Genomic DNA, 15,800 nt, shown 5'->3' with positions numbered 1-15,800 from the left:
CTCTCCCTTTTAGTTAATTCTTATCTAAATGAAGACCTGCAGGGCACATGGCATTTTGCTTGCAGCCTGAGGGAGGCTACCTACAAAGTGAAATATTCATAAAGTATACAGATGTCATACACTACAAATTCATGCCTGAAGGTGAGAAGAACATTTGAGCAAGAGAGACCAGAGGAAGCAAAGGACGGCTAATGAGAGACTTGTGATCAGGAGCCCTGGATTCTAGACAGGCCTTTACTAGTCATCCTCCTGGGACAAGGAGGGGCAGAGGAAACAGAGATGCCCTGGAAGGTCCCTTTGAGCTCTGAAGCTGTTGATGTTAAGACTGGAATGTGGATGCTGCACTTTGCGAATGTGGCAGATACAGGAAAGTACTGCTCAAGCCCCTGGAACTGGCTGCCCAGCTGAGGGGTGTACCCTTAGCAGTCAGCTCCCAGCTCTCAGCCCCTTCAGGGTTTGTCTCAGCTGCAGCTCATATCTGGTGACCAAGCTGGGTGGAAGTTCAGAGGCCCAGCCTCCTCAGCCTGACTTGAGACAACGCTGATCGGCAGTGGTCACTCCAGAGCTCCCGGTGGCTGGCTGAGGCTTATTCAGGTTAACGTCACAATTGGATTTCTCCCACTTCCCAGTGATTTCTCTCCCCTTGCTTCTGGCAGCTTTGAACCCTGACTGCTTATTATATTATGCCCCAACTCCAACTGAACCTCTGAAGGTGTTAATCTATGATAGTACTAAGTGGCCTGAAATGTGGTTTTGAAGTTGGATCACTTCAGTGGCCTGAAATGTGGTTTTGAAGCTGGATCACTTCCTGACCGGCCAGACGACTCCTTCACAGGAGGGAGGTGGGTAATAGGAAGCTTCTGGCACAAAGTAGGGGTCCAATCATCAAAACTCACTGGCGATGAGCTGGCAAAAGGAAAGGCACTAGTGGGCATGATAGATCAGGTGCTTGAAAGATATGGAGAGAACAGTATAAGGAAAACAAGGGTTATTGACGCTCTACAGAGTGAAAATAACCAGTGGTGAGTAACAAGCAATTGAAAGCCTAGTTTGAAAGCCAGGGGCATCTTTGGTTTCAGACAAAGAAACTTGAGCAGTTGGGTGAGCTGACAAAGTTGAGCTGGAAGCCCAAGACATTTCGAACAAAGTCACTGAGCTTCAACTGCCTGGTTAGCCACCCAACAAAGGCAGGTCTGTTATGCAATAGACAAGGTCTTGATAGCAACACATGGGATCTAGGCTCACTGGTCAGGAGCTGAAATGACAGAGACTGAAAGACTGGGGACTGGGAGGTCTAGGATAGCGGCATGGGGATGAGCATGTGGAAGGTGCCATGTCAAAGATCTTTGTGTCACATGTTAATGCCCACCAGATATCATTCCCCAGGGAAAGGACACTCAAAACTTATCAAAACAAAATAAGACAGGCAGTTGATATTAGCCATAGGTGTCTGAATGACATGGCCATGGTGGCAGAGGTGGCAGTCCTGCCTGGGTCCATTAACACATGGGCTCTCACTCACCAGGACTGATTCCTGCTACTGCCATGTTCAACCTGCCAGTAACAGAGACTAACGCTGAGACTCCAAAATGGCATGATACCTCAAGAAGACCAACTGGGCACTTGATAGCAAGTTGGCTATATGAGGCCCTTTCCATTCTGACAGAGCCCAGGTTTTATTTCCAGAGAAACAGACACAGATTTTAGACACGGATCTGCTTTTCTGACTCTCAGATCTCAGCCAGCAGTGCTATCACAGAGCATATGGAGGGTTTAATTTGCTAATTCCGAATCCCACATATCATTGTGCCAGAGCAGGGAGCCCAGTTTAAAGTAACGGAGGTATGGGAGTGGTGCCATGACCACGGGATCCATCAGACACAGCTCATGCCACACTACCTAGTGCTGCTGAACTCATAGAGAATTGGGGCTTGCTAACAGCATTAATAGAGTATTAGTTTGGAGGCAATATCATGCAAGGATGGGGTGCTGTCCTCAAAGATGCAGTATACTCACGGGACCGAAAACCTTTACATGGCACTTTATCCTCAATAGAAAACAAACACATGAGTCGAGGGACTAAAGGGGTAGAGACAGGACTGACCCGTCTAGGACGCCCCAGTGGCCCTCTGGGGAATATTGAACAACTTTGGGCTCTGTAGAGTTAAAGCTCCTGGTCCCTCTAAAGGTAACACTGTCATCAGGGAACACAGCCAGATTTCCACTGAAGCATAAGCCATGGCTGTAGGCATTTTGGGAATGTTGTGTTTTTGGATCAATGGACAAGAAGAGGAGTCACAGCTTGGGATAATCAGGAGTGGGTAGAGCTGTCTAACCCAATGTGGCCAGGGAGCAATGTCAGTGGGCATTTCTTGGTACTGACTTGTCTAACTCTGACTGTAAATGGACAGGTCCAGCACCCCAGCCCTAGGAATGACATGGTGAGCAGAGGCCCAGGCCTTTCTTGGATTAGAGTCAATTTGCTAGATAAGCCATTGTGGCCAGCAGAGAGATGCTAGCTGAGGGTGAAGGTGACCTAGACATGGTTGTGGAAGGTGGAGACAGAGAGCATCAGTTACAGCCCCAGGACTAATAGGCTGTGGCTCATCCCAGTAGCTTCCCTGCCCTAAGTTTCCCCTCTGGAGTGATGACCCACCAAAATTCTGGAGGAGTTATTCCCCTAATGTACATGGACAAATGGATCCAAGTGGCAAAGGGGTAGACTGTGGAAGACATGGAGGTGTGTCACTCAGATCCCCCCAGGGAAGGACACCCTGCCCAGATATGGTGCAAGCATCTTCCCATTCTCAGGTCCTCAGCACCTACCTCCGCAGAAATAGTGGCCTCACCTGAGGTGACAGTGTCCTTTCGGAGGCAGCCTATGTTTGGTGGCTGGGCAATGTGGCATATAAATGCCTCCTATTGGCCATCATGCCCAACACGAGGAAACTTTGTCGGACACTACTCACTGAGAATTCCCTGCCACGTGGCACCTCCTTTTCCCTCTGCCCAGGCCTACCTGCTCCTCTTTCTCTTCTAGTTGTTGATTCCTGATGGACACCTTGTATGCCATGCTCTCCTCACAGTCTGCATCCACACAACTCAACCTGCAGCATTGTCCACTAGCAACAGCCTTTCTGCCTCTGGCATGGACAGATTATTATTATTTTTAAAGCTCAATAGCTTTAAGATTACAAGTGGATTAATTGTATGGTGGTGAATTCTGGGATTTTAGTGCAGCCATCACCTGAGTAGTGTACATTGTACCTAATAGGTATCATTTGATCCCTTGCCCCTCTCCACCCTCTCCCCTTCCAGTGGGAATGTCTATTATAATTCAATGTCTATTATACCACTCTATATGCCTTTGCATACTCATAGCTTAGTCCCCACTTATAAGTGAGTGCATGTGGTATTTAGCTTTCCATTCCTGGGTTACTTCACTTAGAACAATGGCCTCCAGTTCCATCCAAGTTGCTGCAAAAGACATTTTTTTTTTACAGCTGAGTAATATTCCACGGTGCATACACACACACACAGACACACATTCTTTATTTTCTCGGCAGCTGATGGGCACTTAGGTTGATTCCATATCTTTGCAATTATGAATTGTGCTACAACACGCAATGTCTTCGTTTCCTTTAAGTTGGTTCCTAGAAGTGGGATAGCTAGATCGAATGATAGGTCTACTGTTAGTTCTTTGAGAAATCAAGATGCTTCTCGGTTCTTAGGTTGAGAGCCTATTGGTCAGTATTGAGGTTGTGGAGTTGAAGCAGCCTGAATTTTCCTTGGTAGACCTCTTCTCTAGCTCCTGCTCAGTTTTAAAACACAATGCATAGAGAGCTGGAATAGAAAACATTCTATCTTTAGTTTCAAAGTTAAAATCTCCCATTAATCTTGACCACACATCTGACACTTGGCCACAAATCCATTTCTTCTCATAGATTCACTATGGTTCTTTCAGGGAATTGAAATTCAATTTAAGAAAGGAAGCTTTAATCTAGTGTTCCTGTGATTGGAGCAGAAAACAGGAGAAAAATCTTTGTTCAAGACCAGGTGGATAACAAACTAGCAACTTGGTTGGCAGAAAAGGGTAAATCAGGATAAATGCACATGTTTGAAAATAACAGCTTTGAGAGAGCAACAATAGTACTAGCCAACCCAGTGAATGTGATGTCCAGATCCATTTGGCCACTCTGTCGCCTCCTCCCTGCAGCCTTAGCCACTTTCCCCAGGAAGCTTCCTGGGCCTGGGTCTGATGAGCAGACATGGAGGAGTTCTGGCTTCTCGGAGAAGCATGGTCACAGTACTCACAAGGACGAAGAAGTAGGGCTCTGCGAGGTGAACTATGACCATTAGAAATGAGAGACGCAGAAGGGGAAGGAAATACACTGCTGTCTTTTTCTCCCTAAGGGAAGATGCAGTTCTTAGAGGTTCTTAGATGCAGTAGTTCCATGTGGCCTCCCTGGAGAGGACTCGGGGAATGAATAACCAGCAGTGTTTTCTTGTGAGTCTGTGGCTGTCCTCTTATACGATTTTGGACCTTTCCCTCCTTCCCTATTTCCCTCCCTTTCTACCTCATTCTTGTTTCCTGGGATTTCACCTACCCCCTTCCCCTTATTAAAGGTTATCACATGTGCTCTGCCTCAGTTTTCTAGGAAACCTAGGCTAAGGAAGTAATAAAGCCTGAGTGCCAGGTGTCCTTTAGTGCAATATGGGTATTAAATCATTTCTTCTCCATAGTAGCACCATAAAATAGGTATTATTATTATCTCTACCTTACAGATGAAGAAAGTGAAACACAGACAATGTAGATGACTTGCCCGAGGTCACCATGCTAGGAAATCTTAGACCCAAAAATCAGATCAGATATTCTGGCTCCTGAATCTGTGTTATTGCCTCCTGAAGAATGGCAATTGTCAGAGCATCTGCTAAAATTTCCGTGTTTCCAACACCACATGGACTGACAGCTCAGAGAACTTTGCTGATGAATAAAGGAGAAGTGTTACTTCTTTCTGAAAGGAGACTCTTAACACACTCTGCATTGAAAAACCACCATTTGTTGAGCATCCATTGCTGCAGACTGGATTCTGAAAATGAATCTATTCTTAGATTTTTTTGTTGTTCTTACAGTTTGATTGTTGGTTGTCAGTTCTGCCTGTTGACGAAGGCTCCCAGAGAGCAAGGGCCTTTCTCTTTCCTCCCTTAAACACCCAACATTACACCAGGTGTTGATAAGCTCTATGACCTACTAATGTTCTAGCTCAAAACATCAAAAAGAATCTTATGGCTGGGTGTGTGGCTTTGAGTGAAATCTGGAACCAGGAGAGAAATTATTGTACCAGCTAGCCTGCTAGAAATGCAAGCCTTCCTCACATGGGTCTATGAACACGTAATATCCTGTTTCCATAAGGATACACAGGCACACTGGAAGTCCGTGAAGAGCCTGAAATCTATTAAAATGTAGTGAGTAGGTCAGTATCTGCAGTTTCTTTTCAGTCAGGGGAAGACACATAGATTACTTCAGATTCTCAAAACTATTACTATTATGGATAGAAAAGTAAAATTTGAGGCTTGATATTATTTTTTCTGGTGGCCTTGTGTAAGTCATTTAACAAGTGGGGTCTCAGTTTCCTCATATGGAGATAGAACATGGTCCTTGCCAATGACCATGCTTGTGGTGAAGATCAGATGAGATGAAAAATGCCTGTAGAGGAATGGTGTAGTCTCCGAAGTATCTTACCAACATGGGCTGGATGATCACTGTCATTCTCCATCCTCTGAGCCTGAGACTATAAGATGCAGAAGGAAGACTCTGACAGCGACCAAGTACACGTGTTTAGGTTTAGTTCATCCAGATGTTGACTTTGGGAAGAGGATTTGAGGGTGAGTAGTTTATTTGGGGTGTGATGTCAGGATGAATTGGTAGAGGAGTGTTTGGGTGAGAAAGGGAAGGAGGGAATGAAGCCTATCAGCATGCAATAATAAGCAGGTTGCTTCTGTGAGCAAGCAGGACTCAGTCCCAGAGTGTAGAAAATGCCTTCCAGCTGTCTGACTTGAGGGCCAAGCATGCCCCTGCAGCCAGAAAAGCTCTCAGGCAGAGGTCACAGGTACCAGCCCTAGGAGGCCATCTGCATGCACCAGGGTGACAAGTGCCAAGAGGAAGCATGGGTGGGACGTTGACAACCAACAGTGGCTGCTAAAGCAATTGTAAGCTAGATATGGTCATGTGCATGATCTACATCAACTTCTAACTCAGTGGTTCCCAAACATAACTTCTCACCAGGATTACCAAGGAAGTATAAAGAAAGTCAGACGTTGAGACCCGTATTTGGGAAATTTTAATTCAGAGTGTCTAGGGCAAAGTCTAAGAATTGACTTTTTTTTCAAAGCCTCTGCAGGTAATTCTGATTACCATTCAGCTTGGGGGAAACATGATACTTAAACCCTTTCAATGTAGGCATTTTAAGAAAGGTGGGACTCGGCATGTTCAGTATTTTATATAAAGTTACTCTATATTGTGGTGGAAGCAAGATTCCTATTCAGTGTTCATCTCTTTACTTCCAGGTCACATTCCCTCTTCAGGGACCTATTTCTCTTGCAGAGCTCAGGACCACATCCCTTACACCCCAAAGGAAAAGGTGGGATGCATGCCTGATGAAGTGTGGAGCCATGGGCCTGGTCCTGCCGGCCATCTGGACTGCCTATCAATAGAAGGAGGCTTCTCAGTGGTCTTTCCACACACTCCTTTCCCACCTCGTTCTCTGCAGCGGCCAGATTCTTACCATGCCACGCCTGGATCATTGAAACTTCTTCCTCGCCCACCTCCCTGCCTCAGTCCTCACTTCCTCTAGTCCCATGTCTCACCACAACCTAGCCTGCATCACCACTCTCTTTCTCAGAAATGGGCAGGGATCCCCACTCCTGATCTGTAAAATTGAGTCAAAAGCTCTTGGCAAGGTATAAGGTCCTGCATGACCCAGTTTTATTCAGTCTAGTGTCTCTTGTAGGATGTTATTAGTCAGCCTCCAGGCAGGAGAACAGGAACTTCTCTATGAATTTGAAAAGAGAAAATACAGAACCAATTGGCCTGGTGTTGCAGGACTGAAAATATGAAAATGGGACACCAAGGTATACAAAGGTTTAACCACAGAAGGAGCTATTGCTCCTAAAGCTGGATGGTCAAAGAGCAGAGATTGGAATCATTAGAACCTAGAAGCTTAGAGAGCTGTGAAGATGCAGCTCAGATTTCTGAGGAGGGAGAAGTGCTAGACAGCTGCTAGTAACTCAGGGGCTCGGGAGGGTTCTTTCAGGAGAAGTTCTAATAGTTCTAAGGAGAAGAGAGGTTACTCAACTTCTGCTGCACTTCAGAAGTTTGGAGAAACCCCCATGTGGAACTGGGCTTAGACTTCTAATGAGAGGGAGCTGCCTTGCCTGGGCTTGCACTTGTATGAGAGGCCCCATAAGGCTGGGAGCCCAGGATCCTAGAGGCTGAGGCACTTGTGGCTGCCAGCATGAAGAGCCATTACTGGGGCAATGCTGATGGGAAGCATGGCCAGCAGGAAGGGGCTCCCTCTCTAGAGCCAGCTCCTTGTGAGTTCTAACAGGCAGCCAGCTCCAAAGGAGGCAGGTACTCGGCAGGCCCCAGCCCTAGCATCACACCGCTAGGTAGAGAAGGGCGATGTGGAGCTGAGGGGACACCTTAATAGCTGGCATGACACCTGCAGTTTTAGAGTCCCAAAAACGCTTGGCCCTCATGCATCTCAGCTCTTTGGCAAAGGCTATCCTCTCTCTTTGGAGTTTTCTTCCTGTCCACAGGTTGTTTGGCTCCCATTAACACTCAAATGTCTCCTCCTGTGAAGCCTTCCAGACCTGCTCCTATTTCTAAACCTCCAAGCCAGAAGAATACCCTTTCATATCCAGTTTTCCCTAGCATTCATGCAATGATTACATTTTATAATAATTACTTGCTTCAAGTCTGTATCTTCTACTTGACCATGAACTTGTCAAGGGAAAGATGTTGCTTTATTTATCTTGATGTCTTCAATCGTTCAATAAGTGTGTATTAAATAGCAAAAGCCCAGATGTCTGAATGAAGCCAGAATGCAGGGGGCAGCTGCAGATTGCCTGCCTGTGTAGCACAAAGCCCAGAGGAGTCCACGGCTCCGGGAGAGGTTGGTGGGAGGCTGCCCTCCCTCCTTTTCAATGATAGTAGCAAAACAGGGAAACAAAAACGTAAAACAACATTGCTTGTGGGAATGTTTTAGAATGTAGAAATAGTATTAGATTTCTAACTTAATATCCTTTTGGCCAAAAGAAAGTCGAGAATTGGACTCAAACATCTTCTGGGTGTGAAGCCTTCCAGGTACCATTCAGCACAACTCACTTCCCTATTTCCCCCACTTCTCCACCTTTCTCTTATTTCCGCAGAATCTTGACTGCTTCACCCTAGCAATTACTTCCTGCTGAGGTCTTCAGTAATACTGGTTTGAGGTTCTGAAGTATCTTTATTTTAATGGGAATTCCCTATGTCTGGCAGTCCTAGAATCTGAGGTCTGTATTGCTAATGGTGCAATCTTTTTTTGTTGTTGTTTTTTTACAAGGGGCTGTGAGTGAAGGTATTTTTGGCAACCTTCATATTCATACTTGTGTTCCTAAAGACTCATTTAAATTCTGATCCAGCACACGCTTATCCAGCATTAGTATATTTTAAGCATTCTATTAAGCACTTTGGCATGCATTGTATCATCCAAGTTAATCTTTGCAACAGCTCTGAGGTGGGTATTACTATCCCATATTTATACCTCAGGAAGATGGGAGCAGAGAGATCAAATGATATGCTTCAAGTGACAGAGCCAGCATCTGAAACCAGATCTACTGACTCTGTGCTCATGGTTCCTTTCTCATGAATTCTGCTTATAGGTGGGCTCAGCTCCAAACTGGATCTGGTCTCCCAGAGAGTCTGAGATTTGAAGTATCATGATGAAAGAGAATTTTGTCTCAGTGTCCAGAAATAGGACACAATACAGAAAGAAAGGGTAAATCCTGTGTAGAAGTCTCTTACTTTTCCAGAGGGCAAGGACCTTCAGGTATATATTTCTCCAGAATACTAGCCCCAGGTGGTACATGAGTCACCTGCTCTGGTGAGGAAATTAACTGGAGAGTTGTGGTATAGGCACAAGATCCCTGGCTGGGAAACCAGAGGCGTTTCCCCAGGGTCATTGACTTCCCTGCTCCTGGGTTTTCTCCATTGTAGAATTAGTGGTTTGAGTGACATGACCTCCAGTGCTCCCTTCAGCTCTAAGATAGAAGGGATACTGCCTGATATGGAATGAAGGGCTCTTTTACCTTGAAGGTCAAGGCCTCTGTCGAGTCTTTAAGCACTGTCAAAAGATGATGAAGGGTCAGAAAAATTGGGAACCTTAAATCTCTGGTTTAAAAATCAGCTTTCTGAGGGTAGAAGCCTGAATTTCAAGCTTGCGACCTGTGAGGGAGAGGAATTAGCAGGTCTCAGGCCCAGCATGGACAAATGTCCCCAACGTTAACTCTAGTCATCTCAGCCAACCACTCTCCACAGATCTCTATGGATTTCCCCAATCATCGCTCACTCAGCATTTGGAGCTGGTCTTGGGCTGCCCTGGTGAAATGCTAAATAATTCATTACCTTCTCTTTTACTGCTATTGTTGCCTTGAACAGCTCTTGACTCTGCCCTTTGCCGCCGCTCCTCAGAGCTCACGTGAATTAGGTTTGGGGAAGAAGACATGTGAGGCTCAGAGGATGCCAGTCCCCAGGGGAGACAGACAAACATAGTCCTGGTTTCTATGGCACCCTGAGACCCCAAACTGCCGAGCCTCCCACATCTCTTATCGTAACATTAAGAGCCGCCTTGTAGTTCATCCAAGGACATGTTCCAGGGAAATCATAGAATATTTATTAGTGTTATTACATTTTCTGCAGCACCTTTCATCCCAAAGGATCCCAAAATGCATTGCCAACAAAATATCCAGGGAGATTTTACCCACTTTTAAAGTCCAGCCACTGTTCCACACTTGCCTCCTCACCACACCCCTTCCATTTGCCTTCCCCCAATCCATTTCTTCCTGGATTGTCATGACTCTTCATTGCTCATCAGGGAACACTCAAACGCCGTCACCTGGTCATATGAGTTTCCTGTGACTGCAGTAACAAAGTACAGCAAACTCTGTGGCTGAAAGCAACACACATTTATTCTCACACAGTTCCAAATGCCAGAGTCCTAAATGGGTTTCTCTGGGCTGAGACCAAGGTGTTGGCAGGACTGTGCTCCCTCCAGAGGCTCTAGGAGAGAACGTATTTCTGTGCCTTTTCCCACTTCCGGGGCTGTATCCCTGCATTCCTTGCCTCATGTCCTTTCCATCTTCAAGATGAACAGCTCAGCATCTTCAATCCGCTCTGTCTAGTCTTCACATTGCCTTCTCCTCTGCTATCAAACCTTTCCATCTCTTTATAAGGACATTTGTGATTTATGTTTAGGGCCAATCACCTAATCCAGGATAATCTTCTCATCTGCAGTCACATTTGCCATATAAAGAAACATTCACAGGTTCCAGGGATCAGAACCTGGATATTGTTGGGGACCCTGATTGAGCGTACCACACCTGGCACTGCAGGCCATTTCCCCTGGCCAAAGTCAGCTTCTAATTCCCACCACCCCCATGGAAGACTGCACACCACAGCCACATTGAGCTGCTCAGTCATCTGTTCAGAAAGTTTTGCCTGCTCTGCTTCTGTGTCTGTGCTCTTGATTTTGTCTTTCTTTGGACCAGAGGTGCTTCCTTTCCTCCATGATGCCCTGTTCTCCCTGTTTGCCTTTGCTGGAACAGATCCCCTGATGTGTGAGCCATCCCTGCAGCCTCGCTGTCTCGCAGTGTGCACGGTGTTTCTTGGCTTCCCGCCAGGATCCCACACCATGCCAGGATCCCCTCTAACATGGGACCTGCTCCATGTCTTCACATGGACAGCCTGTAAGAAATATCACATAAATTATTCCCATGGGAATGATAGCACAGGGAAGGGTTTCAGGTTGAGTCCACAACGACGCTTTTGACATTCAACAAATATTTGTTATTCATTTAAAATACTTATGAAGTTCTTCCTCTGAACCTGGCCTGATTCACATTAGTATGCCTTAGCCCTTAAGGAATTTAAGGCCTGGAGGGCATTAAACAATAACTGTGAGTCCCTCCACTGCTGAGACAGAGGATGTTCAGGGTGCCGTAAGATTATACACAGAGGGCCTATCTGCCCTCACGGTGGGTGAGAAGTGAGGGATATTAATTTGGCAATTAGAGATTCTACTAAAAAGACGGTTTATTCATAGCAAAAAGCCACCTTCCATTTGCATAGTGCTTCTTATGAGGTGTGACCATAATATAATTGAATAATTTTTCTTTTAAAAAAACATAACAAATTATATTACAGGGAATCTCAGTGTTGGGAAGAACCTTAAAGGTCATATTGTTCAGCTTTCTTCCTGATGTAGCTCTTCCTTCTACACTGTACCCAAAGCCTGTACTTGCCTGAATTCTGCTTGAAAATCTCCAAGGAGTGTGGATTTTCACAAAAGTCACCTTGGATTCTATGTGTAAGTTAGAGAATAGAGAGGAAAGAGGATGCCCTATACTTACTACCTGCATACATACGGATAAATATATAAAATTTGTGTATATACTGTATATGTAGATATATCTGTGTATAAGTGTGTGTGTGTGTGTGTGTGTAAAGCAACTGTGCTACAATTCCAATTCTGCATGATTGCAGAAGTTCCAAAAATCTGTGGGAAAATAGCATCAATGTTAGAACCTATTGGGATGTATGTATATTCTCTCAAAGTGACTACTTTGACCAGGAACACATACATGCATAAACAGGTCTGGAAGTATTTTTAAATTATTTTTTTATGATTATTTCAAAATAATTTGTCAGGGTAAACACTCCCATGACAGCTTTTATTTTTTTCTAAAATGGAAGTTTGTGCTGAAACGAGGGTGCTTTAGTAAAAAGACTGTTGAGTCTCAGACGAACATGATATCAAATCATGGCTCTCCTTCTTAGAAGCTACGTGTCCTTACATATATTATTTGATATTTCTGAGTCTCATTTTCATCTGTAAAATTAGGCTAATATTATTTTCCTCATAAGACAGTTACAAAAATAAATATACTTAGCACATAGCAGAAACTCAAATTATTTTCTACTCTTTTATGAAGAAGTTAAGATGGGTCTTATGGCTAGTTTTGTGGCAAATAAAATAAGAAAGATGATTTTTCTAAGGTTTCATAAATTTCTTTCTTTCTTTTTTTTTTTTTTTTTTTTGAGACGGAGCCTTGCTCTGTCGCCAGGCTGGAGCACAGTGGCGCAGTCTCGGCTCACTGCAACCTCCGCCTCCTGGGTTCAAGCGATTCTTCCGCCTCAGTCTCTCGAGTAACTGGGACTACAGGTGCGTGCCAAACGCCCAGCTGATTTTTGTATTTTTAGTAGAGATGGGGTTTCACCATGTTGGCCAGGATGGTCTTGATCTCTTGACCTCGTGATCCACCCGCCTCGGCCTCCCAAAGTTCTGGGATTACAGGCATAAGCCACTGCGCCTGGCCGGTTTCATAAATTTCTAAACACAAAGGTTGGGTTAGTTGTTTCTGACATGCCATTAGCTTTTCTCTGTTGCAAAAGCTGTGCATGGTTTTTCCTGTTTTAATGGAGAAATACAGATGTCTGCCTATGTGTACATGCACCTTTCTCATCTCCTGACATGCTATCTTGCTTTTTATGTATATTGGCCTACTCAGTTAACCTAAGAAAGGATGTTCCAGGACCTTCTATTTTGGAATTGGAACCTATATCAGATGACTTCAGAGAGAAGCATTTTTTAATACAAGGGTACAGCTTAAGATGTTTAGGATGCTCTGATGATACATGAAAGCTCACCTGAAGCTTGTCATTGTTTGTCATCTCTTTGACTTCTAACCCTGTACCAATTAGTTTTACTAAAAGGCTGCACCCCATTCTTCCACCTACATGTAATTCATCAAGCCCATGTCACCCTTTGTTCTCACTGAGTGAACCGGCTCCAGCATCAGAGAAGAGAGGGGCTGTTGTGTTATAAGTAATGATTCAGCCAGGGAATCAGAGTCTTGGTAAGTGTGGGACAAGAGGTTTACGATGACAATTAGACCTTACACAATTGGGAAGGAACTGGAAAAGCAGAGGTCCACGAAGGGAGTTGGAGGAACAGAATATGAGTCAGTAGCCAACGGGACAATCTGAGACTATGTCCAGCCTCTGAAGTCCACCTTTGGTGTCCAGGAGTATGGTGGGAAATGTTGCTTCTGTGCAGCTGTAGCCTCTGCGGATCTGCAGCCAGGTGCCTCGTGGTGAGCCTGCGTCTTTTCTTGGTTACGAGGTGTGCCACCTGAGGAAAGGGCTGGCTGAATGTGAATTGGGAAAGAATGAGAAAAAAGTGAAACCCGTCAGGCAATTTGCATGTGTTCATCACTATATCTGACCATGGCAGCTTCAGAGAATATTGGTTGCTATTTCACTCCTACCTTCCAGATCTTGTGCAATTTTTTCTTTTGGCCAATTCTAACTTGGAAATATATACAGATGAAATTCTGGGATAAGTTGTTTCAGTATAACCAAATTGATGCAGAAGAATCCATCAGCACTGCTTACTAAAGAAGACAGAGAAAATAACTCTGCTGTGTATATGCCTGTCTGCTTTCATCTGTACTCAGCAGAAAGAACCCTGACCTTCTTGTGATGTAGTCTACCAAGAGGAAATTGCAATTTATTATTATTTTTTATTGTGGTAAAATTCACATGCAATTAAAGGCCAAGATCTCAAGTGCAATTTAATGAGTTTTGATAAATGCATATATAGTGTAATGAACACCTCAGTGAAATCTTGTAAGCCTTGAAACCAGGTAATGTAAGCCCCCCAGACGTATTCTTTTAAATGTTGTTTTGGCTATTCTAGGCCCTTTGTATTTTTATATAAATGCTGGAATAAATTTGTTGATTTCTATAAAGTGGCTAGTTGGAATTTTTACTGGGATTGCATTGACTCTATAGAAAATTTGGGGAAAATTGACATTTCAATAATATTGATTCTTTTAATCTATCAACATCTTATATATTTCTTCATTTATTTTTTGTCTCTATTAATAATATTTTGTAGTTTGATTCACAGCTCTGGTACCTCTTCTGTTAATTTTAATCCTAAATATTTTTTGTCCCATAATGTTATTATAAATGTTATTTTAAAATTATATTATTCCTATTTAGCATATTAATATTTATATAGTGATTTTGTATGCTGGGATCTTACTTTTTTTTACTTATAAGTTCTAATAGCTTTTTAAAATATAAATTCCTTAGCATTTTCTATGTAAACTATATCAGTGAATAAATGAAATTTCTTCTTTTCTAATTTTTATGGTTTTTATTTATTTTTCAAGCTTCATTTTACTGGCTAGCAGTACAATGTAGGATGTATTTAGTTAAAAGGAACATTCTCACTTTGTTTATGAAAGAAAGGGGAAGGAGTTCAATATTTTACCATTTAGTATGTTAATCAGGGGACTTTTTGTAGATGTCCTTTATCAGATTAAGAATTTCCACATCTATTTCTCTTTTGCTTAGAGTTTTAATCATGAATGGGTTTTTTTTTTTTTTTTGGTTCTGTGAGACAGAGTCCTGCTCTATCCCCCAGGCTGGAGTGCAGTGGTGTGATCTCAGCTCACTGCAACCTCTGTCTCTTGGGTTCAAACTATTTTCCTGCCACAGCCTCCCAGTAGCTGGGATTACAGAGGTGCACCACCACACCTGGCTAATTTTTGTGTTTTTAGTTTTATCATGTTGGCAAGGTTGGTCTTGAACTTTTGACCTCAAGTGATCTGCCCACCTCTGCCTCCCAAAGTGCTGGGATTACAGGCATGAGCCACCATTCCTGGCCGCAAATAATTTTTAAGATCATCATATATTGATATAATGCAGTTTTCCTGCTAGATTTTGTTAATATGATGGATTATATTGACTGATTTTTTGAATATTAAAGCAATTTTACATGACTGGTATAAACCCCACTTGGAAGTTTTGTATATTGCTAGTTTTAATTTGCTCATATTTTGTGTTTTCACATTTTTTCATATTTTTTATTATGCTCAGGCTTATTTGGCAATAATTTCTAAATTAATTATTTAAAAAATTAAATAATTTTTTAATATAATTTTTTGCTAAGTTTTGTTATAATTTGGCTGGCTTTGTTAAACAAGAGATTAAATGATCATTCTCCATTTTCTGAAGTAGTTTATGAATTATTATATTATTTATTCTGTATACCATAGAATTAATAGTAAGGCCATCTAGATTTTATGATTATTAATTTTGCTTTTAAAGAAAGCTACTTATGGACTATTTTTTATTCCATAATTTTATGTAAGTTTTGTAAAATTGTGTTTTCAAGAAATTTGTTCATCTAAGTTGTTAAATCTAGAGGCATAAAGTTGTTATAATCTTTATTATTCTTTTTACATCTGTAGGATCTGTAGTAATATCTCCTTTTCTTTTTTTAAAATTTCTGATGCTGGTAATTACTGTATTCTCTTTTTTTCCTGATTGGTTTTGCTCAGATTGACTCAACTTTATTAACAATTCAAAGAATCATGTTTTGTTATATATTTTTCTATTTATTTTACATTTAGTTTTCTCTTTTTTTCTAGCTTTTCATACTGGAAACTTAGATCACCTATTTTCCCTCTTA

The sequence above is a fragment of the Cebus imitator genome, unplaced genomic scaffold (genome assembly GCF_001604975.1).
Source record: "Cebus imitator isolate Cc_AM_T3 unplaced genomic scaffold, Cebus_imitator-1.0 Scaffold0, whole genome shotgun sequence".
Classification (NCBI taxonomy): domain Eukaryota; kingdom Metazoa; phylum Chordata; class Mammalia; order Primates; family Cebidae; genus Cebus; species Cebus imitator.
Note: the sequence above shows the minus strand (reverse complement) of the source record.